Source organism: Adiantum capillus-veneris, chromosome 28, assembly GCF_014529385.1.
Source record: "Adiantum capillus-veneris isolate H3 chromosome 28, ASM1452938v2, whole genome shotgun sequence".
Lineage (NCBI taxonomy): Eukaryota > Viridiplantae > Streptophyta > Polypodiopsida > Polypodiales > Pteridaceae > Adiantum > Adiantum capillus-veneris.
In genome coordinates this window covers 341,717-354,075 of record NC_140958.1, presented here as the reverse complement: position 1 = coordinate 354,075, position 12,359 = coordinate 341,717, and positions in this window count along the sequence as shown.

The window sequence follows — 12,359 nt, the reverse complement described above, 5'->3', positions numbered from 1 at the left end:
AAACCAAAGCCAAACAATTTTGAACTCTTACAATGAAGTAGGCTATAGTGATCACCCTAGGAAGGGGGGAGCTGTAAATCCATCAAGCTCAGCTTATGTGCCAGGATTTAATGCTACACCATTTAGAAGCCCTAGAACTTCTAGCCAACAGACCTCTTCAAAGTAGAAACCATTGAAAGATAATATGGTTGTTGGAAGTTTCCAATTGACCCAGATTCCATCGGAGTCTACAGACAAATGCCTCTATGAAGATCATCAAGGACAGAAGTTTCAGCTGATCTTTACAAGTCAAAGTCAAAATCCGACAAAGCCCATAGTGTTCAAACAGTTACATGTGATCAACCTCACATATGCATATCAAGATGCACATGGTAACGAATATCATCAAGATCATGATCTTGTACAAACCCCTACGGATGGCCCAGCTCAAGTCAAAGACTATCTGAAGATGATGCAAAGCCTCACGTTGCCAGAACAGGTGATAGAAAAGTCAAAGTCAATGGGAGCTAAAGTTCAGAAAGCTACACAAAGGTCACCACCAAAATCTCCTCCAAAGAGACAGATTCTGCCAAAAAGTACAGTGGATCTTTTAAGATCAAGGGTTACTCAGATGCAGAAGGATAATGCTCAACAATTGCAAAAAAAGTGTAATATCACAGCCAAAGGAGTCGACATCAACGGAAGCAAGTGATCAAAGCAAAGGAAATGCACATAAAGCTCAACAAAAGGACGTTGCCACAGTAAAAGTAGTCAATTCGAATACAAATCCTGAGAAGATCAATTGCAACATCATCGATGAAAACGAAGAAAAGTTGTCAAGTGAAGTAAAGCTAGATTTTCAGCTAGACAAGAATCTCATGTCTTTTTGCACTTGGAAAAGATGTGGCCAACCACAACTGGAAGATGCTCCTGAATTTGTGAGCATATCTAGAGACAAACGATCAGAATACTGGGGAATCATCTCCACCACCATTGAAGTAAGTTCACAAATCATCATAACTCAATTCTATGCGATCACAACAAAAGATATGCCAGAGGACCTCATAATGGGAATGCCAATGGCCCAAAAGATGTTAGAGATGCAGAATTCAATGCAGATGTAGTCTTTAGAGACAACAAAGAAGGAAGACCAAGACTGGTCACCCATGGACGACAGCACAAAGTCCTCAAGCACAGTTAGAATGGAGACCGATATCAAAGCAGATCTTATTGAAGATGATTCATCTCCATCAATTAGAACTTCAAAAGAGCTTAAATCGAATCAGGCAATAGCAAGTGCAGATCAAAGAAGACAAAGAGCAACCACGGAAGCTATTGAGAAGAGAATGCCATCAAAGTCAGAAGTTTTGAAGATTGAAGTTGCAGTCAACCAAAGAGCAATAGGAAGCCCAAATATCAAGCATACATTGCCAGCTAAATCAGTTGTTGTAGGTCAGATTGCAACGAAAAGTCTCAAGCTACCTTCCATAGAGACACAGTTAAATCAAGATGAGACCATGGCAAAAGCAGGACAAAAATCTTCAATAAAACCAAAAATGTCAGACTCAGAGTTGCAGAAGTCACAAGGAACAAAGACAAATCTTGCAGACAAAGGTAAGGCTAAAGTGGAACTTCCACTGACTAGCAAAGAAGGCATGACAGTATATGCCTCTACATCAAAGAACCCTCATGGATCAGCTTCTTCAAGCAAGTCAGGATTTCAAAACTTCAAGTCAAATGCTAACCCAATTGAAACCAAAAGAGAAAACATATTTCAGCCAAAGTACTCAAAAAAGCAAAGGAAACTCAAGCAAGTGTTTGTTTCGAGCAGTTTAGTCAAAGTCAATGATCCGATTTGGGTTAAAGATAGGAAATCAACACAGAAAGACAAACACATGGGATGGATATCTTCACAATGGATATTAAAGGAACAAGAGTACTATCAAGGTAACAGAAAGATATGGGTACCAAAACCGCAAGTTAGAGCATATGAAGTGAACTCAAGACCCTCCCAAGAAAGAAGGCCCACAAGGTATCAACCTTGACAATATTCTAGGGTACCTAAGCAGCAGGTATACAACAGAACAACATTGAATGATACTGAAGTCAGCCACAACTCTCGAGAGGATACACAACAAAGACAGATCTCAAAGACTGTTCCTCTTGGGACAAGGGGTTCTATAAAGGATATACAAAGATTTGGCTACCAGTCAACCACAAGCCAACTGTAACTACACCAGGCCTGCATGAAGATCTCAAGAATTCAACAAGACCTAGAGCTCAACAAAGTCAACAAAGAAAATACAAAGGTCCTCAAGAGATTTGGATTCCTAAGTCTTCCAATGCTCCTAGTCAAAAGTCAAATGTCAATGATCAACAAAGGTCTACAACAACATCAAGACTCCTATCAACAGACCTAATTGGAGAATCAAACAGATAATAGAGTCTTCACAGTCAAAGAAGGACGACCCAACCAACACGAATGCAGATTCAAAGATGATAAAACAGGTATGGCAAAAGAAACCTTCAATGCCAACTTGGTCCTTCACTAATCCACTTTTTGAGGATTCAAGCTTACTTTTACCTGCATAAATGTTTGTATTAAGCACAAGAATGTAAAAAGTCAAGTCGCCAGGGTGCATAAAACACTCTTTGGCATAGTCAGAGTTGGACTGTTGAGCCATAAAATGAGCAAAGCATTAGTCCCAAATCTTCAAGTCATATTAAACTCTGTGCTATTTCTTGCACAACATATTGTTTCCCATGTATTTTTGTGTATGCATAAATAGGATGTCCCATCATTGGACATATGCATTAGACACTCTTTTTTTTGCTTCCACCTATGCACCTTGAGTGGACTACAATAGGAAAACCAATGTTCCATCATGCTACCCTTTCATATTTGCTGCCTTTTTAATTCCATGTCTATCAGCAAATAATCCCTTGAGTACTTTATTAATATTTCCCATGCTAATAAGTACTCCAATAATGCCCATATCCCAAAAGCACTTTTTTCCACTGGGTTTTTTCCCTTTGGTCATCCAGGTATTAGACCCTAATTTAGAACCTCATCATTCTACTTCCCTTGTACATACTCTCCCTAAATAAATAACAGCCTCATCATTATGCTATTACATCAACAAATGCAACATCACCTCTCACATCAGACATATTTGGACCAATGAAGATGTTGCAACAAATTCAATCTCATCCACAAATCCAACGACAAATGAAGACAATCATCCCATCAACAACCAATCAAAACCTTCCCTTGCCTCCACGGACACTTTTTGACAGTGCCCAAGGACAGGCACTAAAATAGGAAGGGGGGAATGTTAACTGAATTACCGTTAGTTAACAGAAGCTGCTGAAGACCACAGACGTACGGATGCACATCGAGGATGAATATGAAGAAGTAGTAAAGATTGGAGTTACACATTTTCCACGTTTTCCCAAAATGATCACGTATTGTAAATTACGGATTTATTTCAAGCCATTGTAATATTTTAATGTGTTATGGGCTCAATGGGAGTTCCAAATTGTAAAGAATAGGTCACTTATTGTGCCTAGGTTGCAGATTCAGTGAGTGGTGAGCCCTAAAGTCTTTGGGCGCCCAGACATTGCATATTTTTAACCTAGGTATATAAGGCAGTGTGTAAAAGAAATTAGAGTTCTCAAGTCATTTGCTGAGAGCACTCTTTGGTGAGAGCTATTCAGGTGTGTGGCTATGGAATCCTTGAGCTTCTCCTTGCTCATGAGACTTGATTAACACTAATCAAGGATTCATTCTCTCTCACTATGCCTCTCTCTTACTTATTATGATTGCTTATGATACTTAGATTAACTAGATCTTGACTAATTAGTGTTTAATCCCTCTCTAATCTTGTGTGATTTCCATCTTTTGCTTGTGTGTGCATGTATGTTTGATTGGAGTGTGGTGCTCGATAGAACTATGTGTGTGTGCTTGCGATTAGTGTGTTGCATGATAGTATTAGTGTTGTGTGCATTTGCAATCCTAGTGTGTGTGATTGGATTGATTAGAGGTGAAGAGAAGTGGATATGATCATTGCCATTCATTGCGGCTTAGCTCCTCCATAGGCCGAGAACCTCACCTCGTAAAGTTAACCATTTGTGTTGCCACGATTAGCTCACTAATCGTGTTAGTGTTTCCATGCCTAGCCAGGTAGCTCATTCATCCGGATTGATAATTTTGTTGGTCATTGGAGCTATTGCAACGATGGGGACCCCAACATCAAGCCCCCCCTCTTTCCACTCTCAGCCATCCGCCATCTGCTACCCCTCGACCTGGCTGCCATGCTCTCCACCCAGATGGCGCCACCTCATGCATGTCGGGCACGACCCATTTTGGCAACTACTGCTCAGGGTGACCTCTCTCCCCTTGCAAACTTCCATCTGGCGCCTCTTGCCTTCAAGCAGCCTGCCACCTCCTTGAACTACAACTCGTTTTTTTTCTTTTATTAATAGCTTTAAAAAACTTTGGGTTTAATGGCCCTCTTTCACACGTTCACCGTGACTCTCTCTTTAACCAAGGGAATGGTCATGCTTACCCGGGGGATTCACCATGGAATGCTTACCGCACCACGTAAGTGCAGGGGAGGCAGGGTTCTTTTACAAGTTATATAAGCGTATAAGTTAGGGGTAGGCCCCAATAATTTATCTCCCAAGCTTCAAAATAAGGGAGGGGGTATCATATTTATTGGGGGGGGGGGGGGGGGGGTGAGAAAAGGGAAAAATGAGAGTAAGTTTTTGTGTTTCAAAATGATTCGCAAAAGAGTTTTCCCTCGAGCTTGTTAGTCAATAGTTGCAAAGATACATGCGAGAACTAACACTGCTTTGTATCAATTCTTGTTTTCTGATTATAGTTCATTTGTTGAGGGATGAAAGCTATAAATAGTTTGTATAGATGAAAATTTACATGGAGAACCTAAGACAACTTTATAACCATGTTTTTTGAGTAATTTAGATTGGTCAAAGTTGGACGAGTAGCTAGAGTGCGGGCTGAAGGGGCACATAGTTTGAAAGTCAAATTAAGATGCATTGAGGGTACATCTAGTTATCAATAGAAACGGTTTCTTAGTACGTGTCCAATCACTATGTTGCATGCTCTTTGACTAGTTCTACTCACTTAGATCATGTAAGACCTAACTTTTATATGTAAGATAGGGGTATGATATTTTTCTACATCAATTGTCGTATAAGCGTAGAAAAGGGGGTCATATTACCTAATATGAGTCGTATTAGGGGTTTTATCAAAGTTGTCCGCTCCCAGGTGGCGTTCTATTTTGTATATAGAGTGAATCCCCCGGTCATGCTTATGGCCGGCCAACTGCTTTGAGTCTACGTACATGCCATACCGCTATCAAAACAAAAACTCCAAGTCCTCATGGCCGTAAATAAACAAAGGCCGCTGCACAAGAATAATCCACGGGTGATGATATCTTTGCCTAGAGGGGTGATGATCGATACGACCGTTGACTATAGCTCTCAATTGGCCGATGTGCTATCCGACCACCTATTGAGTTAGAAAATAATCTTTGACTTGTTAAACGTCACATATGGCATATATATTTCAATGGCACTGGCTCAAATCTGCATCTGCTATCCCTCTGAGGAATTCTCCGATCGTCCTGCCTGATGTCATGCACCCACTGCTGGCACCTTCCATGGTCCAACACACCTTGGATGCACCATCATTGCCCACCCCCTCGTTGAGCATTGATGCTCAACCGTAGCATTATTTGGTAAAATAAGTTTGTATAGAGAGAATGATAGAAAATAGCTACATAGGCTATGTCAGGACACGGGTCCTGTATCCTAAGAACTAGTCTAGGCAAGGACTACGGCCAAGGGCCGGGCTAGGCAGTGTGGACAGGGGATGCGTCTAGGGAAAGGGGCTAGGAGCCCACCTATAAAGGGAGGTTGGGAGGAGGATCCAAGGGAGCCTACTTGCCTAGTTTCTTATATTGGTATCAGAGCTCGGGGAGGGGGCAGCTATGGAGGAGGGGATGAAGCCTCGCCTTCTCTTCAGTTCTCTCTCTCGATCTCTCTCTCTTGATCGTCTTCAACATGAGGCATGGACTCTCATGGGCATGCTCTCTTGCTCTCCGTTTGTAGACAAGCCGACGGGGCTGCAACATGCCATGGGAAAGAGTGTTCCACATGCAGGCAGGCGGGAAGAGAAGCCCGGGTGTGCATGGCCGCTAAGCAAGGTGAAGAAGCCGAACATAGCGGTCGTGTGCACGCTCTCTTGGATTGGGAGAAAACCAAGTGTCGACGTGGTCGAAATCATGCACAAACGACTTCGATGGGATCGCCGCTGTGAGGGGAGAAATTATCGACCCTACGACGCCTCATAAAAAGCAACACAGCGCCATGCGATGTTTATTCTTCCTCGCGCTGCTCTGCAGCAAGCTGTCGCCATATTATTCATGGTTTTTACACTTGGGGCGTCGCCCATGGTCATCGAGTGGCCAATTTTTAGGGTATTAAGGGTGCATGCCCACCAAGGCACACACCCAGCAGCCGCAAGCGACTGCTATGGATGCAGAAGGGCTACAAGCTCAAGGCAGCTGCAAGCGACTACTATGGATGCAGAAGGGCTACAAGCTTAAGATCCCATCATGCCTCGACAAAGACGATTATGCTGATTGATTCGAGAATCTTGGATGCGTTGATTGTGGTACTTGAGCATGGCTCATGATCCAGCAGTGAACATTCGTACGGATACAAAAAGCATGGCATGCATGCTCATGCAAGGCACTGGCCATGGTTGCATGACATAATCCAACGTCAATTTCCCAGCAGGTATGCAGAGTCTCTTTCGCTTTTTTGTTTTTTATTTGTGTAAATTGTCACAAGTTACAAAAATTTCAAGCAAGAAGCCGAGAAGGCGCATCGGCGTGAGTATTTACTCATGCAAGTGCAAGAAGCTGGCAAGTCAGGTCGGTATAAGTTAGTAATACGGTATGCAGACTTGTTTTGGTAAAGTTTTTGGAACATATTGCATCGCTATGTCATGCACTAGACGTTCGTACCATTTACGATGGCAAAGCACAAGCACGGCTTGTGACAATTACCGTAAGCACCAAAAATTTGATTGGTTTAAAGATTGGAATCAAGCAAGGCTTGAGTACCAACCGCCTTGCTCCGTAGCACGGCTTCATAGTGGTTCACTTTTGATGCAAAATTATAGCCAATTTGCTATGTTTTGTAATCTCAAGGAGATTAGCACATCCTGCTGCTTTCCTTGATGCAGGAGGCAAGTTGCTCGGCATGGCCCAACTCCTTGTCACTGTTTTTAACAGCCGCCAGTGGATGCTTCCTACACAATAATAGCTCACTTCAATTAAAATTCCTCGATAGGGTCAATTTTTCTGCATGATCCACACGGTCGAATCTCTTTGCTATGACATCTGTAGTCACTAGCATTTGTTGGCAATAAGACCAGACATAGGTATATGAAGCAAGGCTTCAATTAATGCATCTTGCATTGGAACTCCCCACGTTTGGCATCTGCTAGAGCATACAAACTTAGGCAGGATTTGGCAATATGCTTGCAGGTAATTTCATTACGTGCCAGATGGGCGTATATGTCATGACGTACATGTACATACGATCGCCACCACTCCTGCAAAACAGATATGGCTAGAACCCATCTTTGAGCGTGTTTCTTCTATGGAATCGTGGGAAAACAGATTACAGCGGGACAACCAGGTTAGACGATTTTAAGTTTTCCTTATTTTTTCCATGTTTTCACGTTTACTTTGGAAACTCTTGTTGTTGTGCAAAGCAAAGTGCTTTGACAGTTTCAGGCGAAGCAAGGCTTCTACCATGTCTCATGATACCGCCCATTGACTTCAAACCCAGGGCATTGGCACACAAGTTTGGGAAACTACTACAATAGGGATATCATATCATAGAATCCCTACCAATTTAGAATGTGCACGGCACTAATGGTTTTGGCTCTCACGTTTGAGGCCATCACTCTCGCCAAGGGCTTCGCAATCTGTATGCATGGCTACAGATTTTTAAATTTTTGGAATGCTATGAACATATAATACCACTACATGGAACCTAAATCTAGGACTTATTTCACAGGCAAAGTGCCATATTAAGTCATTTTTGAAAATTCACAACCCCATACGTGGTAAGTGGGTCAAGCTATGGCTTGTATTTTCTGTTACCTCTCTTGATGAGAGTGTTATACAGGCAGAGCATGCTTCTCGGGTAAGCAGCAAGTCCGGCATAAGATGCATCAAAGGACATAGATTGGGCACAACTTACACAAGCTCGTCACTTCAGGAAAGTTCCTCAGCCTAGCGTGCTCTTCTTTTCTCTCTTCTTCTTATTTCTTTCAAGAATAACGAAACTCTTCTAAGAAGCTTTTGATACATATTCTGCTCGTGAGTCAGCTTGGGCCAAGGTTCTCTAACTCATAGCTACCACGTGGCTAAGACGCTACTCATATTAGTCTTCATCGGTTCGTCGATTGAACACTATCTTACATAAGGGCTAGGAGCCAAACAGGCTAATAGCTGATGTCAGGACACGGGTATGACCCAACTATTGGCATTCTTTGGGTGATTGTTCTCAAGATATACCCAAGGAAGTACACATCGACGTTAATGGACAAGAAAGAGTCTTGTCATTACGGATGTTTAGGGTGTCATTTTTGCACTATATGTTTCTAATGCGATGCTCACGTTGAGTTTTTGATACTCTTTCACTTACATCAACTGATCTATACCATGGAGTCTCGCGGCAGCACAGAGTTGCAAAAACATGGTTGTTACTAATACGCGTTAGACATCTGACTTCTGTGGATTTCTTGCTTTCATTATAGCACTACTGCGTGTCTATGGACATACTTTTTTGGGGTAAGACCCGGCAGGTGATTGTTACATCACTCCATAAGCATTAAGGATCACAGTTTGATCTGCATTCAGGATCACAATTGATCTCTCCCAGTTATACTTTCAAGGAACGCATTCCGCAATCTACCAAACGTGGTAGCGGACGGATACACTTTTCAAGTTTATTCCAATCATTCTGAACACGATTGACTATGTTGGTTACCGTTATCTACTAGTTGAGCAGTTTCTACAAAGAGTCTTCCCAAGGGGTTTGACTACATGGATTCTAATCCAAGGGCTGGGATTGCAAAGGCAACACCCAGGGTTCCCAGTGCAATGCTTTTTGTTTTCTTTCCGGTAGGGGACATGCTCCTCTCCATTTGAATACGGGTAAGTGAACATTACGTTCACATTTCCAGGTACGCATCTATTGATTTGGTGTTATTCCATTTTTAGTATGCTTTGCTTGGTTTTTCAAGACGAATAAGTACGATTGAATGTTACAGAGCCATGCCAAGGGCATGTCGGCACAAAGTATTCTAGACCTAGTGTCCAATCTATCTTTCTGCCTTATACTGTTAGGAACCTACTTGTAGGGTTCAATTTGGCACATGTTGTCACATGGGATACAACATGGTCTAGGAACTCAAGGAGTTCGGTTTAGCCACTCTGGAGCAATGAATGAGGGTCCCTCTCACTCTTGTCGTAAAGTGTTTAGAGCTACCTCCACACACAAGTACATCTTGTACTTGTAGGATGTTATTTTTCAGACATCTTTAGTTAAGACATATTCCACATGTGGTGAATATGAGTCTCTGGGACTGACACTGGCGCCCCCTATTTCAAATATGTGTCACGACAAAGTCCATAAGTGCTGGTCACATCTGTTTTCTAGACCATTTTTAGCATGACATATCAGGAGCAATTTCGTGGCCAGAAATTGTCGGATACTTAGAATGAATTGTTAAGGTACACGTATTGCTAAACAACATTACAGATGGTTGTTTATACATATAGCAAGGCTATAAGATGTTAATGAAAAAGTTTCAGTGTTTGTATCTAGAAGTGATCAATGTTTCACCTTTTATTGTGATTCAGACATTTCAGCAAGGTTTGCAAAAGATTGCAACTAAAAGTATTTAGTTTCTTTTCAGAACTATTTACATTCCTTTTATTGCATGCTAGGCGCATCACATTTGCCATACGTATTGGCAAGCATCATTATGGATATATAGGTTCGGTTAGTTTTTGCTAAATGCATGCACACTAGGTGTTATTGGTCCTAGTGTTTAGCAAGGGCTGATTTGGAACGGCATGCATATTCCACAGATTGTTGCTTATGAAGCATTTTTCACTCTATGTGTACTATCTCTCTGAGATTACTTTTGGATCCACTAAATCACCAATAGAGGTCATGGCTCGGTTTGGGCGTTTGTGGATTTTTTTCAAGTTAATCACGATGGTTATTTTGGACATTGTTGATTCTTCACCAATGTTAAACACTACTGTGATTTCCCGTTTACCAGTCATCTGGGACGACTGTCTCTAAACCGTGAGGAAAACACACCTCAGTACTGTACGTTATCCAAGGGGATAGGGAGAATGCAAAGATTACAAAGATTAATCTTTTGCTAAAGGATCTGCTAAGAGCATGTTGACCGCTGGGTCAACAACACAACATAACTCAAGTTTCCTACCAAACTCTTATCTTTTGCGAGTTATGAAATGCTACGGATTATGGCTATAAACGTCATTTGTAATGAGTAGTTATTCTATTTTCAGAAGCCGGGGTGAAATGGCACTTCCAGATTGTAAATACAAAGCCATTTGACCCTTTCAACCCCATTTTTGGTTAAACCTAAGGTAGCCTTAGTATATAAGGTACCTATGTCATTTTGTAAAGAGGACTTTTTATCATAATCAAACTTAGTGCTGCCATCTACTGTGTGTGAGAGAGAAAAAGAGTGAGTGTGAGCTTCATCCTCTTGCTACGCTCGGCTCGCTCAGCACATTGGAGATCCGACTGCACCATTGATATAGGCTCGAGGAGAGCTACGCGACAACGCCAAGCATTCCACGCGAGACGAAGCGCACATGCCGACGCATCTACGAGCTATTTGTGGCCGTAAGTGTATCAAACAATGTCTGTTTTCTGCTTGCTAGTAGTCTATAGAATCGTGACAACATAAGCTATGCATAGGTACTCAAAAATTTCAGTTTCGGGCACTTTCAAAATTTTGTTCTGTCATCCTACGCGTTTTCCGCAGATGGGTTTAGAGTGAGGGTTTTGAGTGTAGAAGCTAGGGACAGGTGTATCCTAGCGAGGGGATGGTGTTCCTTAAGTTTCGTATGAATCTGGTATGATTAGGTGAGTTACCTTCCGTATGTGCGTATGTGGCTAGGTGGTGTAGTTGAGGGCGGTGAGGTTCTTGATTGTGGTTTAGTTGGCCTTCCAGAGTGTTGTATGTGTAGGATGGTCTCAGCCTGACAAGCTAGAGAGATTTCCTCCGTGTGCCTATCGTGTCATATGTGTCCTCGATTGACATTATGTTGATCTAGGTAGTGTTTGCATGTACTTCATGGGTGTGTGAGTCGCTCCCCGTCCAACATTGGCGCCGCTGCCGGGGACACAAGGACCTAAGTAGGTTTCCTACTAACACTCGTCTCATGATGGTTGCTTGATTTAGTTTCGGCTAAAGAAAGCGTTTTTCTTAAGTGGATCCGGAAGAGGATATTCTGCGATCAAGTGGATTGCCAGGAAGCGTGTGTCTTGTCGAGGGTCTGCGACTATATAGGTTTAGTTAGGATCTGTGGATTAGAGTAGTTGTTGGTGGTCGAGTGATTTGTGAGGTGATAAAAGCGTTTACTAGTCTGTGTGTGGTAGTGAAGCGTTTTTCTACTTATAGATACAAAACCCCAAATGATTTGTAGGAGTAGCTTTAGGTAAGTGATACGATTCTGATCTAGAGCTATTCATCACTGAATTATTTGCTAAAGTGCTTGATTGCATTTGAAATCATGGAAAAGTGTGCTTTTGAGGGTAAAAATGCATTAAACAAGCTTTTGTGGATATTTTTGTATGACTGACTGATGTTGTGCATATAAAACAACATTTGCAAGGGTTCTGTGAAGAAAACCTACAATTTTGTAAACATAGACATCCTACGCGTAGGATGTCTCAAGGGGGTTCTGGAGACCAAATTTGAAAATTCTGACTGCACCAGTGTGTTCAGAGGGTAGGTTTTACCCTAGCAACATATTGACTTGGGTGTTTTTTCCTATTTTTGTTGACCAAAAGACAAAAAGCGGAGTCAGAAAACGTAAAATTTCAGAAAAGGCTTAAATTGAGTGATTTTTTGCATGTTTTTGAAATTGTGAAGCATACTTGCACTTGCTGAGAGCATAAGGAAACATCAGGGACACTTCAGTATCAAAAAATCAACAGTAGACATCCTACGCGTAGGATGTCTACAGGGTGATCTGGGCACTTTTTTGAAATTCTGAGTT